At 39.1% G+C, this 18,381-nt stretch overlaps 1 protein-coding gene across 2 annotated transcripts in view; it reads right to left on the bottom strand.

Moving 5' to 3' along the window:
- Nucleotides 1–18,381, bottom strand: part of AFF4 (ALF transcription elongation factor 4) — a 433,430-nt gene that overhangs the window by 2,783 nt on the left and 412,266 nt on the right. The window lies entirely within an intron of this gene.

The following is an 18,381-nucleotide window of genomic DNA, read 5'->3' as shown; positions in this document are numbered from 1 at the left end:
CAATTCAGTTTAACGAATAGCCAAGTAGTGGGGTGATAAAGAAAGGAGTAAAAAGCATCAACAAAGGAATTGGAATAACATAATTTATGTAAGAATTTACCTGATAAATTAATTTCTTTCATATTGGCAAGAGTCCATGAGCTAGTGACGTATGGGATATACAATCCTACCAGGAGGGGCAAAGTTTCCCAAACCTCAAAATGCCTATAAATACACCCCTCACCACACCCACAATTCAGTTTAACGAATAGCCAAGAAGTGGGGTGATAAGAAAAAAGTGCGAAAGCATATAAAATAAGGAATTGGAATAATTGTGCTTTATACAAAAAAATCATAACCACCACAAAAAAGGGCGGGCCTCATGGACTCTTGCTAATATGAAAGAAATGAATTTATCAGGTAAGTTCTTACATAAATTATGTTTTCTTTCATGTAATTAGCAAGAGTCCATGAGCTAGTGACGTATGGGATAATGACTACCCAAGATGTGGATCTTTCCACGCAAGAGTCACTAGAGAGGGAGGGATAAAATAAAGACAGCCAATTCCTGCTGAAAATAATCCACACCCAAAATAAAGTTTAATGAAAAACATAAACAGAAGATTCAAACTGAAACCGCTGCCTGAAGTACTTTTCTACCAAAAACTGCTTCAGAAGAAGAAAATACATAAAAATGGTAGAATTAAGTAAAAGTATGCAAAGAGGACCAAGTTGCTGCTTTGCAAATCTGATCAACCGAAGCTTCATTCCTAAACGCCCAGGAAGTAGAAACTGACCTAGTAGAATGAGCTGTAATCCTTTGAGGCGGAGTTTTACCCGACTCGACATAGGCATGATGAATTAAAGATTTCAACCAAGATGCCAAAGAAATGGCAGAAGCTTTCTGGCCTTTTCTAGAACCGGAAAAGATAACAAATAGACTAGAAGTCTTTCTGAAAGACTTAGTAGCTTCAACATAATATTTCAAAGCTCTAACAACATCCAAAGAATGCAACGATTTCTCCTTAGAATTCTTAGGATTAGGACATAATGAAGGAACCACAATTTCTCTACTAATGTTGTTGGAATTCACAACTTTAGGTAAAAATTCAAAAGAAGTTCGCAACACCGCCTTATCCTGATGAAAAATCAGAAAAGGAGACTCACAAGAAAGAGCAGATAATTCAGAGACTCTTCTGGCAGAAGAGATCGCCAAAAGGAACAAAACTTTCCAAGAAAGTAATTTAATGTCCAATGAATGCATGGGTTCAAAAGGAGGAGCTTGAAGAGCCCCCAGAACCAAATTCAAACTCCAAGGAGGAGAAATTGACTTAATGACAGGTTTTATACGAACCAAAGCTTGTACAAAACAATGAATATCTGGAAGATTAGCAATCTTTCTGTGAAAAAGAACAGAAAGAGCAGAGATTTGTCCTTTCAAAGAACTTGCGGATAAACCTTTATCTAAACCATCCTGAAGAAACTGTAAAATTCTCGGAATTCTAAAAGAATGCCAAGAAAAATGATGAGAAAGACACCAAGAAATATAAGTCTTCCAGACTCTATAATATATCTCTCTGGATACAGATTTAAGAGCCTGTAACATAGTAGTAATCACAGAGTCAGAGAAACCTCTTTGACCAAGAATCAAGCGTTCAATCTCCATACCTTTAAATTTAAGGATTTGAGATCCTGATGGAAAAAAGGACCTTGCGACAGAAGGTCTGGTCTTAGCGGAAGAGTCCACGGATGGCAAGAGGCCATCCGGACAAGATCCGCATACCAAAACCTGTGAGGCCATGCCGGAGCTATCAGCAGAACAAACGAGCATTCCTTCAGAATCTTGGAGATTACTCTTGGAAGAAGAACTAGAGGCGGAAAGATATAGGCAGGATGATACTTCCAAGGAAGTGATAATGCATCCACTGCTTCCGCCTGAGGATCCCGGGATCTGGACAGATACCTGGGAAGTTTCTTGTTTAGATGAGACGCCATCAGATCTATTTCTGGAAGCTCCCACATTTGAACAATCTGAAGAAATACCTCTGGGTGAAGAGACCATTCGCCCGGATGCAACGTTTGGCGACTGAGATAATCCGCTTCCCAATTGTCTATACCTGGGATATGAACCGCAGAATTTAGACAGGAGCTGGATTCCGCCCAAACCAGAATTCGAGATACTTCTTTCATAGCCAGAGGACTGTGAGTCCCTCCTTGATGATTGATGTATGCCACAGTTGTGACATTGTCTGTCTGAAAACAAATGAACGATTCTCTCTTTAGAAGAGGCCAAGACTGAAGAGCTCTGAAAATTGCACGGAGTTCCAAAATATTGATCGGTAATCTCACCTCCTGAGATTCCCAAACTCCTTGTGCCATCAGAGATCCCCACACAGCTCCCCAACCTGTGAGACTTGCATCTGTTGAAATTACAGTCCAGGTCGGAAGCACAAAAGAAGCCCCCTGAATTAAACGATGGTGATCTGTCCACCACGTTAGAGAGTGTCGTACAATCGGTTTTAAAGATATTAATTGAGATATCTTTGTGTAATCCCTGCACCATTGATTCAGCATACAGAGCTGAAGAGGTCGCATGTGAAAACGAGCAAAGGGGATCGCGTCCAATGCAGCAGTCATAAGACCTAGAATTTCCATGCATAAGGCTACCGAAGGGAATGATTGTGACTGAAGGTTTCGACAAGCTGAAATCAATTTTAGACGTCTCTTGTCTGTTAAAGACAGAGTCATGGACACTGAATCTATCTGGAAACCCAGAAAGGTTACCCTTGTCTGAGGAATCAATGAACTTTTTAGTGAATTGATCCTCCAACCATGATCTTGAAGAAACAACACAAGTCGATTCGTATGAGATTCTGCTAAATGTAAAGACTGAGCAAGTACCAAGATATCGTCCAAATAAGGAAATACCACAATACCCTGTTCTCTGATTACAGACAGAAGGGCACCGAGAACCTTTGTAAAAATTCTTGGAGCTGTAGCTAGGCCAAACGGCAGAGCCACAAACTGGTAATGCTTGTCCAGAAAAGAGAATCTCAGGAACTGATAATGATCTGGATGAATCGGAATATGCAGATATGCATCCTGTAAATCTATTGTGGACATATAATGCCCTTGCTGAACAAAAGGCAAGATAGTCCTTACAGTTACCATTTTGAACGTTGGTATCCTTACATAACGATTCAATATTTTTAGATCCAGAACTGGTCTGAAGGAATTCTCCTTCTTTGGTACAATGAAGAGATTTGAATAAAAACCCCATCCCCTGTTCCAGAACTGGAACTGGCATCATTACTCCAGCCAACTCTAGATCTGAAACACAATTCAGAAATGCTTGAGCTTTCACTGGATTTACTGGGACACGGGAAAGAAAAAATCTCTTTGCAGGAGGTCTCATCTTGAAACCAATTCTGTACCCTTCTGAAACAATGTTCTGAATCCAAAGATTGTGAACAGAATTGATCCAAATTTCTTTGAAAAAACGTAACCTGCCCCCTACCAGCTGAGCTGGAATGAGGGCCACACCTTCATGTGGACTTAGAAGCTGGCTTTGCTTTTCTAGAAGGCTTGGATTTATTCCAGACTGGAGATGGTTTCCAAACTGAAACTGCTCCTGAGGATGAAGGATCAGGCTTTTGTTCTTTGTTGAAACGAAAGGAACGAAAACGATTATTAGCCCTGTTTTTACCCTTAGATTTTTTATCCTGTGGTAAAAAAGTTCCTTTCCCACCAGTAACAGTTGAGATAATAGAATCCAACTGAGAACCAAATAATTTGTTACCCTGGAAAGAAATGGAAAGTAGAGTTGATTTAGAAGCCATATCAGCATTCCAAGTTTTAAGCCATAAAGCTCTTCTAGCTAAAATAGCTAGAGACATAAACCTGACATCAACTCTGATAATATCAAAAATGGCATCACAGATAAAATTATTAGCATGTTGAAGAAGAATAATAATATTATGAGAATCATGATCTGTTACTTGTTGCGCTAAAGTTTCCAACCAAAAAGTTGAAGCTGCAGCAACATCAGCCAATGATATAGCAGGTCTAAGAAGATTACCTGAACACAGATAAGCTTTTCTTAGAAAGGATTCAATTTTCCTATCTAAAGGATCCTTAAACGAAGTACCATCTGACGTAGGAATAGTAGTACGTTTAGCAAGGGTAGAAATAGCCCCATCAACTCTAGGGATTTTGTCCCAAAATTCTAATCTGTCAGACGGCACAGGATATAATTGCTTAAAACGTTTAGAAGGAGTAAATGAATTACCCAATTTATCCCATTCTCTGGAAATTACTTCAGAAATAGCACTAGGAAAAACTTCTGGAATAACCACAGGAGATTTAAAGACCTTATCTAAACGTTTAGAATTAGTATCAAGAGGACCAGAATCCTCTATTTCTAAAGCAATTAGTACTTCTTTAAGTAAAGAACGAATAAATTCCATTTTAAATAAATATGAAGATTTATCAGCATCAATCTCTGAAACAGAATCCTCTGAACCAGAAGAGTCATCAGAATCAGAATGATGATGTTCATTTAAAAATTCATCTGTATAAAGAGAAGTTTTAAAAGATTTTTTATGTTTACTAGAAGGAGGAATAAAAGACATAGCCTTCTTGATGGATTCAGAAACAAAATCTCTTATGTTATCAGGAACATTCTGAACATTAGATGTTGATGGAACTGCAACAGGTAATGGTACATTACTAAAGGAAATATTATCTACATTAACAAGTTTGTCATGACAATTAATACAAACAACAGCTGGAGGAATAGCTACCAAAAGTTTACAGCAGATACACTTAGCTTTGGTAGTTCCAGCACCAGACAGCGATTTTCCTGAAGTATCTTCTGACTCAGATGCAACGTGAGACATCTTGCAATATGTAAGAGAAAAAACAACATATAAAGCAAAATTGATCAAATTCCTTAAATGACAGTTTCAGGAATGGGAAAAAATGCCAATGAACAAGCTTCTAGCAACCAGAAGCAAAGAAAAATGAGACTTAAATAATGTGGAGACAAAAGCGACGCCCACATTATTTGGCGCCTAAATGCATTTTGGCGCCAAAAATGACGCCACATCCGGAACGCCGACATCTTTGGTGCAAAAGAACGTCAAAAATGACGCAACTTCCGGCGACACGTATGACGCCGGAAACAGAAAAGATTTTTTGCGCCAAAAAAGTCTGCGCCAAGAATGACGCAATAAAATGAAGCATTTTCAGCCCCCGCAAGCCTAACAGCCCAGAGGGAAAAAAAGTCAAATTTTTAAGGTAAGAAAAATAATTGATTCAAGTGCATTATCCCAAATATGAAACTGACTGTCTGAAAATAAGGAATGTTGAACATCCTGAGTCAAGGCAAATAAATGTTTGAATACATATATTTAGAACTTTATAAACAAAGTGCCCAACCATAGCTTAGAGTGTCACAGAAAATAAGACTTACTTACCCCAGGACACTCATCTACATGTTTGTAGAAAGCCAAACCAGTACTGAAACGAGAATCAGCAGAGGTAATGGTATATAAGAGTATATCGTCGATCTGAAAAGGGAGGTAAGAGATGAATCTCTACGACCGATAACAGAGAACCTATGAAATAGACCCCGTAGAAGGAGATCACTGCATTCAAAATAGGCAATACTCTCTTCACATCCCTCTGACATTCACTGCACGCTGAGAGGAAAACCGGGCTCCAACCTGCTGCGGAGCGCATATCAACGTAGAATCTAGCACAAACTTACTTCACCACCTCCATAGGAGGCAAAGTTTGTAAAACTGAATTGTGGGTGTGGTGAGGGGTGTATTTATAGGCATTTTGAGGTTTGGGAAACTTTGCCCCTCCTGGTAGGAATGTATATCCCATACGTCACTAGCTCATGGACTCTTGCTAATTACATGAAAGAAAATTGTGCTTTATACAAAAAAATCATAACCACCATAAAAAGGGTGGGCCTCATGGACTCTTGCTAATATGAAAGAAATAAATTTATCAGGTAAATTCTTACATAAATTATGTATTCTTTCATGTAATTGGCAAGAGTCCATGAGCTAGTGACGTATAGGATAGCAAATACCCAAGATGTGGAACTCCACTCAAGAGTCACTAGAGAGGGAGGGATAAAAATAAAGACAGCCAATTCCGCTGAAAAAAATTAATCCACAACCCCAATCATAAGTTTTAATCTTATAAAGAAAAAACTGCTTCTGAAGAAAAAAACCCATCAAAATGGTAGAATTTAGTAAATGTATGCAAAGACCACCAAGTTGCTGCTTTGCAAATCTGATAAACTGAAGCTTCATTCTTAAAAGCCCAGGAAGTGGAAACAGACCTAGTAGAATGAGCCGTAATCTTCTGAGGCGGGGATTTACCAGACTCCAAATAAGCGTGATGAATCAAAAGCTTCAACCACGAAGCCAAGGAAACAGCAGAAGCCTTCTGACCTTTCCTAGAACCAGAAAATATAACAAAAAGACTATAAGTCTTCCTGAAATCTTTAGTAGCTTCAACATAATATTTCAAAGCTCTCACCACATCCAAAGAATGTAAGGATCTTTCCAAAGAATTCTTAGGATTAGGACACAAGGAAGGGACACCAATTTCTCTACTAATATTGTTGGAATTCACAACTTTAGGTAGGGATTTAAATGAAGTCCACAAAACCGCCTTATCCTGATGAAAAATCAGAAAAGGAGACTCACAAGAAAGAGCAGATAATTCAGAAACTCTTCTAGCAGAAGAGATGGCCAAAAGAAACAACACTTTCCAAGAAAGCAATTTAATGTCCAAAGAATGCATAGGCTCAAACGGAGGAGCCTGTAAAGCCTTTAAAACCAAATTAAGACTCCAGGGAGGAGAGATTGATTTAATGACAGGCTTGATATGGACCAAAGCCTGTACAAAACAATGAATATCATGAAGTTTAGCAATTTTTCTGTGGAATAAGACAGAAAGAGCAGAAATTTGTCCTTTTCAAACTTGCAGACAAACCCTTATCCAAACCATCCTGAAGAAACTGTAAAATTCTAGGAATACTAAAAGAATGCAAAGTGAATTTATGAGAAGAACACCTTGAAACGTAGGTCTTCCAAACTCAATAATTAATCTTTCTAGAAACAGATTTACGAGCCTGCAACATAGTTTTAATTACCGAGTCAGAGAAACCTCTATGACTAAGCGTTCAATTTCCATACCTTCAAATTTAATGATTTGAGATCCTGATGGAAAAACGGACCTTGAGATAGAAGGTCTGGTCTTAACGGAAGTGGCCAAGGTTGGCAACTGGACATCCGAACAAGATCTGCATACCAAAACCTGTGTGGCCACGCTGGAGCCACCAGCAGCACAAACAATTGCTCCATGATGATTTTGGAAATCACTCTTGGGAGAAGAACTAGAGGTGGAAAAAGATAGGCAGGTTGATAACTCCAAGGAAGTGGCAATGCATCCACTGCCTCAGCCTGAGGATCCCAGGACCTGGACAGGTACCTGGTTAGTTTCTTGTTTAGATGGGATGCCATCAGATCTATTTCTGGAGGCCCCCACATTTGAACAATTTGAAAAAACACATCTGGGTGAATAGACCCCTCTCCCGGATGTAAAGTCCGACGACTGAGATAATCTGCTTCCCAATTGTCTATACCTGGGACATGGACCGCAGAAATTAGATAGGAGCTGGATTCCGCCCAGGCAAGTATCCAAGATACTTCTTTCATAGCTTGGGGACTGTGAGTCCCACCCTGATGATTGACATATGCCACAGTTGTGATATTGTCTGTCTGAAAACAAATGAACGGTTCTTTCTTCAAGAGAGGCCAGAAATGAAGAGCCCTGAAAATCCAAAATATTGATTGGTAATCTTGCCTCTTGAGATTTCCAAACCCCTTGTGCTGTCAGAGATCCCCAGACAGCTCACCAACCTGAAAGACTCACATCTGTTGTGATCATGGTCCAGGTTGGACAAACAAAAGAGGCCCCTTGAACTATACGATGGTGATCTAACCACCAAGTCAGAGATAGTCGAACATTGGGATTTAAGGATATTAATTGTGATATCCTAGATGAAGAGGTCTCATGTGAAAACGATCAAAGGGGATTGCGTCCGATGCTGCAGTCATGAGACCTAAAACCTCCATGCAGATAGCTACTGAAGGGAATGACTGAGACTGAAGGTTCCGACAGGCTGCAACAAACTTCAAACGTCTCTTGTCTGTTAGAGACAAAGTCATGGATACTGAATCTGGAAACCTAAAAAGGTTACCCTTGTCTGAGGAATGAAAGAACTTTTTGGTAAATTGATCCTCCAATCATGTCTTTGAAGAAACAACACTAGTTGATTTGTGTGAGATTCTGCAGAACGTAAAGACTGAGCAAGTACCAAGATATCGTCCAAATAAGGAAACACCGCAATACCCTGCTCTCTGATTACAGAGAGAAGGGCACAGAGAACATTTGAAAATATCCTTGGAGCTGTTGCTAGGCCAAAAGGAAGAGCAACAAATTGGTAATGCTTGTCTAGAAAAGAATCTCAGGAACTGATAGTGATCTGGATGAATCGGAATATGAAGATATGCATCCTGTAAGTCTTTTGTAGACATCTAATGCCCTTGCTGAACAAAAGGAAGAATAGTCCTTATAGTCACCATTTTGAATGTTGGTATTCTTACATAACGATTCAAGATTTTTAGATCCAGAATTGGTCTGAATGAATTTTCTTTCTTTGGGACAATGAACAGATTTGAAAAAACCCCAGACCCTGTTCCTGAAAAGGAACCGGCACGATTACTTCAGAAGACTCCAGGGTCTGAAACATACTTCAGGAAAGCCTGTGCTTTCTTGGGGTTCACTGGAATGTGTGAGAAAGAAACTTCTCACAGGCGGTCTGACTCTGAAACCTATTCTGTACCCCTGAGAGACACTGTTCTGAATCCAATGATTTTGGACTGTATTTATCCAAACATCCTGGAAAATTTTTAGTCTGAGCTGGAATGAGGGCCGCACCTTCATGCGGACTTAGGGGCTGGTTTAGATCTCTTAAATGGCTTGGATTTATTCCAGACTGAGGAAGGCTTCCAATTGGAAACAGATTCCTTAGGGGAAGGATTAGGTTTCTGTTCCTTATTCTGTCGAAAGGAACGAAAACAGAAGCTTTAAATTTACCCTTAGATTTTTTATCCTGAGGTAAAAAAGTTGGAAATTATAGAATCCAACTGAGAACCAAATAATTTATTACCTTGAAAAGAAAGAGATAGCAACGTCGATTTAGAAGTCTTATCAGCATTCCAAGATTTAAGCCATAAAGCTCTTCTAGCTAAAATAGCTAAAGACATATCTAACATCAATTCTGATGATATCAAAAATGGCATCACAAACAAAATTATTAGCATGTTGAATTAACTTAACAATGCTATACATATTATGGTCTGATACTTGTTGCGCTAAAGTTTCCAACCAAAAAGTTGAAGCAGCTGCAACATCAGCCAAAGAAATAGCAGGCCTAAAAGATGACCTGAACATAAATAAGCCTTCCTTAGATAGGATTCAAGTTTCCTATCTAAAGGATCTTTAAAGGACCAGTCAACACAGTAGATTTGCATAATCAACAAATGCAAGATAACAAGACAATACAATAGCATTTACTCTGAATTTCAAATGAGTAGTAGATTTTTTTATAACAAATTTTTAAAGTTATGTCTATTTCCACTCCCCCTGTACCATGTGATAGCAATCAGCCAATCACAAATGCATATACAAATAGAAAACAGGATTAAGATGGAATACAACGGTTATAGTATGAACCCTCTAGACCACTATTTCCTATAGGAGGCGCTGATGATAAACACAACCATAACAAGGTTAATCTATAGTTAACACAATAGATATAGATATGTACATATGTGGATATATACAATAATACCAAGTAAAAACAAGATGTAAAATGGATACCAGAGGATAAGATAGAAACAGTCCTTGGAAACAAAAAAGTCCAATGGGAGTCCTCAAAGTGTGAAAGACGTGGCAGGCTGCACTCTGACTTTGCCCAATCAGATGATGTGACTCTACAGCAGAAAACAAAAAGGACAGAGGCGCCACATGTGTAGATCAATCAACAACCAAATGATCCAATCATAGAGATACAGGGTACTCACAAGTAAGGCAGCACTCAGTTGTGCCAGTGGAAGTAGGCTGGTATTCTACAGCAAACCAGCTGGCTGGCTGGCATAAGGCCGTCCTCACCACGATCAAATGTTGTACGATACAGCTATGTCACTGGAACTGTGATGGAAGGAAATGTAGAGAGAAGGGCAGTCTTGCCCCTTGGTAGCTGAAAGGGAGTCTTAACACCAACCAAACCGAGTATATGTGTATAAAACATATATATATATTTATTAAAAGCATTCAAATAAGTAAAATATATACCAAAGGTATATCACAAATATCGGCAAGGTGTATACAAGCCTGAGGAAACGGGGAGCCCCCCGAGAAACGCGTTGCTACTATATTCCTTGTATCTTACAGGGGAGATTTTTTTACACCTTGCAGATATTTATGTGATATACCTTTGGTATATATTTTACTTATTTGAATGCATGTAATAAATATATATATGTTTTTATACACATATACTCGGTTTGGTTGGTGTTAAGACTCCCTTTCAGCTACCAAGGGGCAAGACTGCCCTTCTCTCTACATTTCCTTCCATCACAGTTCCAGTGACATAGCTGTATCGTACGGCATTTGATCGTGGTGAGGACGGCCTTATACCAGCCAGCTGGTTTGCTGTAAAATACCAGCCTGCTTCCACTGGCACAACTGAGTGCCGCCTTACTTGTGAGTACCCTGTATCTCTATGATTGGATCATTTGGTTGTTGATTGATCTGCACATGTGGCGCCTCTGTCCTTTTTGTTTTCTACAAATGCATATACGTATAGTCAGTGAATTCTTGCACATGCTCAGTAGGAGCTGGTGACTCAAAAAGTGTAAATATAAAAGAATGTGCAATTTTTTTTAATGGAAGTAAATTGGAAAGTTGTTTAAAATTACATGCTGTATCTGAATCCTGAAAATTTAATTTGACCCGAGTGTCCCTTTAAAAGAAGTACTGTCTTCCGTAGGAATAGTAGTACACTTAGCAAGAGTAGAGATGGCCCCATCAACTTTTTTCTCCCAAAACTCCAATCTATCAGTAGGCAAAGGATACAATTTTTTAAATCTTGAAGGAGTAAAAGAAGTACCCAGTCTATTCCATTCCTTTGAAATCATATCTGAAATAGCATCAGGAACTGGAAAAACCTCTGGAATAACAACATGAGGTTTATAAACCGAATTTAAACATTTACTAGTTTTAGTATCAAGAGGACTAGACTCCTCTATATCTAATGCAATCAACACTTCCTTCAATAAAGAACGAATATACTCCATTTTAAATAAATACGAAGATTTGTTAGTGTCAATATCTGAGGCAGGATCCTCTGAATCAGACAGATCCCCATCAGAGATAGATAAATCAGTATGTTGTCGGTCATTTGAAAATTCATCAACTGTATGAGAAGTTTTAAAAGACCTTTTACGTTTATTAGAAGGCGGAATGGCAGACAAAGCCTTCTGAATGGAATCAGAAATAAATTCTCTCAAATTGACAGGAATATCCTGAACATTAGATGTTGGACCAGCAACAGGTAATGCAACACTACTGATGGAAATATTCTCTGCATGTAAAAGTTTATCATGACAACTATTACAAACTACAGCCGGAGGAACAGTTACTACAAGTTTACAACAAATGCACTTGGCTTTGGTAGAACCGATATCAGGCAGCAGGATTCCAGTAGTAGATTCTGAAACAGGATCAGATTGAGACATCTTGCAATATGTAAGAGAAAAAAAACAGAATTTATGTTTACCTGATAAATTACTTTCTCCAACGGTGTGTCCGGTCCACGGCGTCATCCTTACTTGTGGGATATTCTCTTCCCCAACAGGAAATGGCAAAGAGCCCAGCAAAGCTGGTCACATGATCCCTCCTAGGCTCCGCCTACCCCAGTCATTCGACCGACGTTAAGGAGGAATATTTGCATAGGAGAAACCATATGATACCGTGGTGACTGTAGTTAAAGAAAATAAATTATCAGACCTGATTAAAAAACCAGGGCGGGCCGTGGACCGGACACACCGTTGGAGAAAGTAATTTATCAGGTAAACATAAATTCTGTTTTCTCCAACATAGGTGTGTCCGGTCCACGGCGTCATCCTTACTTGTGGGAACCAATACCAAAGCTTTAGGACACGGATGAAGGGAGGGAGCAAATCAGGTCACCTAAATGGAAGGCACCACGGCTTGCAAAACCTTTCTCCCAAAAATAGCCTCAGAAGAAGCAAAAGTATCAAACTTGAAAAATTTGGTAAAAGTGTGCAGTGAAGACCAAGTCGCTGCCCTACATATCTGATCAACAGAAGCCTCGTTCTTGAAGGCCCATGTGGAAGCCACAGCCCTAGTGGAATGAGCTGTGATTCTTTCGGGAGGCTGCCGTCCGGCAGTCTCGTAAGCCAATCTGATGATGCTTTTAATCCAAAAAGAGAGAGAGGTAGAAGTTGCTTTTTGACCTCTCCTTTTACCGGAATAAACAACAAACAAGGAAGATGTTTGTCTAAAATCCTTTGTAGCATCTAAATAGAATTTTAGAGCGCGAACAACATCCAAATTGTGCAACAAACGTTCCTTCTTCGAAACTGGTTTCGGACACAGAGAAGGTACGATAATCTCCTGGTTAATGTTTTTGTTAGAAACAATTTTTGGAAGAAAACCAGGTTTAGTACGTAAAACCACCTTATCTGCATGGAACACCAGATAAGGAGGAGAACACTGCAGAGCAGATAATTCTGAAACTCTTCGAGCAGAAGAAATTGCAACCAAAAACAAAACTTTCCAAGATAATAACTTAATATCAACGGAATGTAAGGGTTCAAACGGAACCCCCTGAAGAACTGAAAGAACTAAGTTGAGACTCCAAGGAGGAGTCAAAGGTTTGTAAACAGGCTTGATTCTGACCAGAGCCTGAACAAAGGCTTGAACATCTGGCACAGCTGCCAGCTTTTTGTGAAGTAACACAGACAAGGCAGAAATCTGTCCCTTCAGGGAACTTGCAGATAATCCTTTTTCCAATCCTTCTTGAAGGAAGGATAGAATCTTAGGAATCTTAACCTTGTCCCAAGGGAATCCTTTAGATTCACACCAACAGATATATTTTTAAACACTAAAAAACTCTAAGCCATCTCCGTGGAGATGTTGCCTGTACAACGGCAAAGAGAATGACTGGGGAAGGCGGAGCCTAGGAGGGATCATGTGACCAGCTTTGCTGGGCTCTTTGCCATTTCCTGTTGGGGAAGAGAATATCCCACAAGTAAGGATGACGCCGTGGACCGGACACACCTATGTTGGAGAAACAACATATAAAGCAAAATTATCTATTTCCTTATATGACAGTTTCAGGAATGGGAAAAAAATGCAAACAGAATAGGCCTCTGACAAAGAAAAAAAGGACCAGAGGCAAAAAGAAATTAAGTCTTAAATAATGACAGTTTGGACCCTAGTATGACGGCCACAACTGAAAATATTTTTTGGCTCCAAAAACGTCCGCAACAAACATGAGCGTCATAGATGACGCAACCTCGTGAAAAGACTCGGCGACAACTAAGACGCCGGAAATGATGAATTTGCGTAAACAAACTTAATTCTTGCGGCAAAAAAGTCTCGCGCCAAGAATGACGCAATAAATTATAGCATTTTGCGCTCACGCATTTCCCAAATATGAAACTGATAAACCTGAATCATGACAAATAGAAGTATAAACATATATTTAGAACTTTATATACAAAGTGCCAAAACATAGCTGAGAGTGTCTTAACCCCTTAAGGACCAGCGACGTACCCTGTATGTCGCTTGCCTTTTTTTGGGACGTGATTGTTTTATAGCGCGGTCTTGCCACCAGCGTTGAGACTGCTCTATTCCACAAAGCCTGCTGGAGGGAGGGCTTTAATAGCGTGTTCTTGCTAGACTTGTGCTATTATGTCCTGAAAAAACCCTTAACGACCAGTGACATACAGGGTACATTGTGGTCATTAAGGGGTTAAATAAATGAAACATACTTACCAAAAGACACTCATCCACATATAGCAGATAGCCAAACCAGTACTGAAACGAGAATCAGTAGAGGCAATGGTATATAAGAGTATATCGTCAATCTGAAAAGGGAGGTAGGAGATGAATCTCTACGACGATAACTGAGAAACTATGAAATAGATCCCCATTAGGATGACCATTGCATTCAATAGGTAATACTCCCTTCACATCCCTCTGACATTCACTGTACTCAGAGGAATCAGGCTTCAAAATGCTGAGAAGCACATGTCAACGTAGAAATCTTAGCACAAACTTACTTCACCACCTCCATAGGAGGCAAAGTTTGTAAAAACTGAATTGTGGGTGTGGTGAGGGGTGTATTTATAGGCATTTTGAGGTTTGGGAAACTTTGCCCCTCCTGGTAGGATTGTATATCCCATACGTCACTAGCTCATGGACTCTTGCCAATTACATGAAAGAAAATAAAGTTATAGCTAAATAAAATGTTATTTACAAACCTATAGCAAGTGATTCATTTATATTTACCGGTTATGCAATTGCATTAAAATGATATTAAAGAACATCAAGAGTGGGAAAACAATAGGTAAATATACATTAAAATATTGGGTAGAGAGCATTGTTCTAATGTATGCTCATCAGATAGATGGCTAAAAAGACTGCTAAGTTAACATGTTGTGTGATAAAAACAAAAAATAAAATCTATACTATAAGCTACTTATCATATTTATCTTATAAGAAGTAATGTCTTTACAGTCCTTTAGATGACATAGTGAAAATCAGCTCAAACTTTTTAGCTTTTACACCAGATAAGAAACTGCTATGAATCTTTTATAAGATAAGCTTTCACTTTCCATTTAAAGATACAGTGTACTGTGATTACCCCCATTCCAGTACATACGTACTTGTTATAGATAAGCTATGTAAACAAAAAGATACTGAAGAAATCACACCCACAGTGGGGAGTGGAAGAGATGTACTCAAATATAAATTTGTAGCTGTTCTTTAAGAATGGATATAAGTTTATACAGTGAAAGATAAGGGCATATATATGATCTCTCTGTAAGCTCAGCCCATTTGATTGCACAGTGTGTTAAAGCAGAAACAGATATTTCATATACAAAAATAAAGCCAAAGGGGCCTTAAACTCTGCAACTGGTATAACAAATTATTGGAAACACATAAAGGAAAACAAATTTTACAGTATACGGTCTCTAACAGAATTTTCATCATCTAATAATGCCAAATGCCATTCTTTGTGTAGTGAGAGCCTTTATAGCATCATGCACTTTAAAAAAATATTTGTTTCTCATAAAACTGAGGAGTCTGTGTTTCCCCCTTTGGCTTGTTTAACAATTAGACAAAAAATATTTTTAATATATTTCGTTACTTAAAATTGTCATACTTTACTAATTTTGGGTCAAGAAAAATGAATATGACATCTGAATTTTTTTTATTAGATATAGTTTTTGAGATCCCTTACTAGCACTTCAGTAATAGTCATGGTGAAAAGCAATATAACAACAATCAGATGTTTTCTTGATACAACATAATGAAAGTTGATTTTCATTCAATCAATTGCAAATTGCACAAAATGAAAAAACAAAACAAAACACTGTACTATCCCTGTACTATCTGAAATCGTGGCCTGTTCAGCTTGTCACTTTTTGTACTCCTCTTCTGGGGCATCTCTTGTCACTGTCCAATAGTAGTCAACAAGCATAGAAGCATTCCACCTGATTTCTTCGTTCCATTGCGGAAAAGTCTTTGTGGAACCACTTACCGTGCTCATCACTCACTGCACTGCAGTTGTCATGGAGAAAAGTCCAGATAATAGTTGAGAAAGTGGATTTTGAGTGATATGTTGCAGCCTAATTGATGATCCTTTTCTAGAAGGTTACTTGCAAGCTCAACATATTTTCTAGCTCTTTAGTTACCCAAAAGCCATGCACAACACCTTTATAAGCTTCCCAAGCAGCTTTCTCATTACCCTAGAGGATTTGCGCAAAGTTTTCATACTTGGTAAGATCACAAATTTGCAGAACAACAAAGATTCCTTCCTCAACCCCTTCAGAACGGACCCATCCGTCCAAGTTCTGAACGTAAACAAAAAAATAAACAATTTATGCTCAGCTGATAAATGCATTCTTCCATGATGGCAAGAGTCCACGATCCATTACTCATGGGAATTACTCTTCTCTACCACTAGGAGGCGACAGATTCCCAAAAGATGTGCTCAAATAAAACAACCCCAAGAAAAAACAAGGGGTGGGGGCTTGTGCACTCTCACCACCATGAAATAAATTAATTTATCAGGTAAGCATAAATTATGTTTTCTTTCATACAGGTGATCCATTATTCATGGAAACTAATACCCATGCTGTGGCAGTTCACAAGTAATAACATAAAAGGGAGGGATTTAAAAAACTTTTTTTTCACTGAGAAAATATATCCCCAACCCCAAAGGCTGCTTCAGGGGAAGCAAAATCATCAAAATGTTAAAATTTAGTGAACGTATGAAAAGAAGAACAAGTAGCTGCCTTGCAAATTTGATCAACTGAAGCCTCATTCTTGAAAGAAGTGGCAACTGACCTAGTAGAATGAGCTGTAATCCGCTGTGGCGGAGGCTGACCTGCCTCCAAATAAGCTGTGTGAATCAACGAAGGGGCTAAGGAAATAGAGCCCTTCTGACCTTTCCTAGCCCCAGAGAAAAGAACAAATGGTCAAAAGAAATAACACCAACCATAAAAGAAGTTAACCAAAGCCTGAACAAAACAATTAACATCAGGAGACTAGCAATTTTTCTGTGGAATAAAACTGAAAGAGCATAAATCTGCCCTTTTAGGGAACTGGCAGATAAACCCTTATCTAAACCACCCTGCAAAAACCGAAGAACACTAGGAATACTAAAAAAAAAATGACAGGAAAAACGGTGCTTTACAAACCAGGAAATTAAAGTTTTCCAAACCTTATGATAAATCTTCCTATAAACAGGTTTATTAGCATGAATCAGAGTTTCAATTACAGAATCTGAGAAACCTCTATGTCTCACAACTAAGCGTTCAATTTCCAAGCCATCAAGTTTAGAGATTTTAGATCAGGATGGAAGAAAGGACCTTGAGACAGAAGGTCTGACTACAGAGGCCGAGGCCAACTGGACATTTGAACCAGATCTGCACACTAAATCCTGCAAGGCCAAGCTGGGGCAATCAGGATTACAAATGATTTATCTAGTTATCTTGGAAATCACTTTGAGAAAAACCAAAGGAGGAAACAGATAAGCAGGTCGAAATTACCAAGAGACTACTAGAGAATGCACTACCTCTGCCTGAGGATCCCTGGATCTTGCAATGTAACTGGGAAGTTTGGTGTTCAAACAAGAGGCCATCAGATATATCTCTGGAATGCCCCAAAGATCCACAATTAGATTGAACACTTCCTGATGAAGAGACCACTCCCCAAGATGGAGAGACTAACGACTGAGAAAGTCTGCCTCCCAATTGTTCACTCCTGGGATGTGAATCTCAGAAATTAGGAAATAATCGTCATCTGCCCAAGAACGAATTAGAGACACCTCCAACATAGCCAGGGAATTGTGAGTTCCCCCTGGTTGATATAAGCTACTGCTGTGACATTGTCAGTCTGGAAATGGAGATAAGACCCTTTTCAACAGGGGCCAAGCTGAAGTGCCCTGAAAATTGTACAGAGTTCTTCAATATTGATGGGTAACCCCGCCTCCCGAGGATCCCAAACCCTGTGTGCTGTTAGACACCCCTTAAACGGCTCCCCAACTGAAAAGACTTGCATCTTTGGTGATCACAGACCAGGTAGGATGAGCTAAAGAAGCCCCCTATAATAAACTGATGATTCAGCTACCAAGTCAGAGAATGCCTTGTACTGGAATCTAAGAATATTCTTTGAGATAACAGAGTATAATCCCTGCACCATTGACGCAGAATACAAAGATGAAGAGGCTTCATGTGAAATCGAGCCAATGGAATTGCATCTGAAGCAGCAATCACTAGACCTAGTACTTCCATACACAGAGCCACTGAAAGGAATGAAAGACTGAAGGTTCAGACAAGATGACACCAATTTCATCTGTCTCTGCTCCGTTAAAGAAAGACTCATGGAGTCTATTTGGAAACCTAGGAATGTAACCTTTGTCTGAGGAATCAAAGAACTCTTTGGCAAATTGATCCTCCAACTATGCATTTGAAGAAACAACACTAGTTG

The sequence above is a fragment of the Bombina bombina genome, chromosome 6 (genome assembly GCF_027579735.1).
Source record: "Bombina bombina isolate aBomBom1 chromosome 6, aBomBom1.pri, whole genome shotgun sequence".
Classification (NCBI taxonomy): domain Eukaryota; kingdom Metazoa; phylum Chordata; class Amphibia; order Anura; family Bombinatoridae; genus Bombina; species Bombina bombina.
This window is presented reverse-complemented; position numbering and strand designations above follow the sequence as displayed.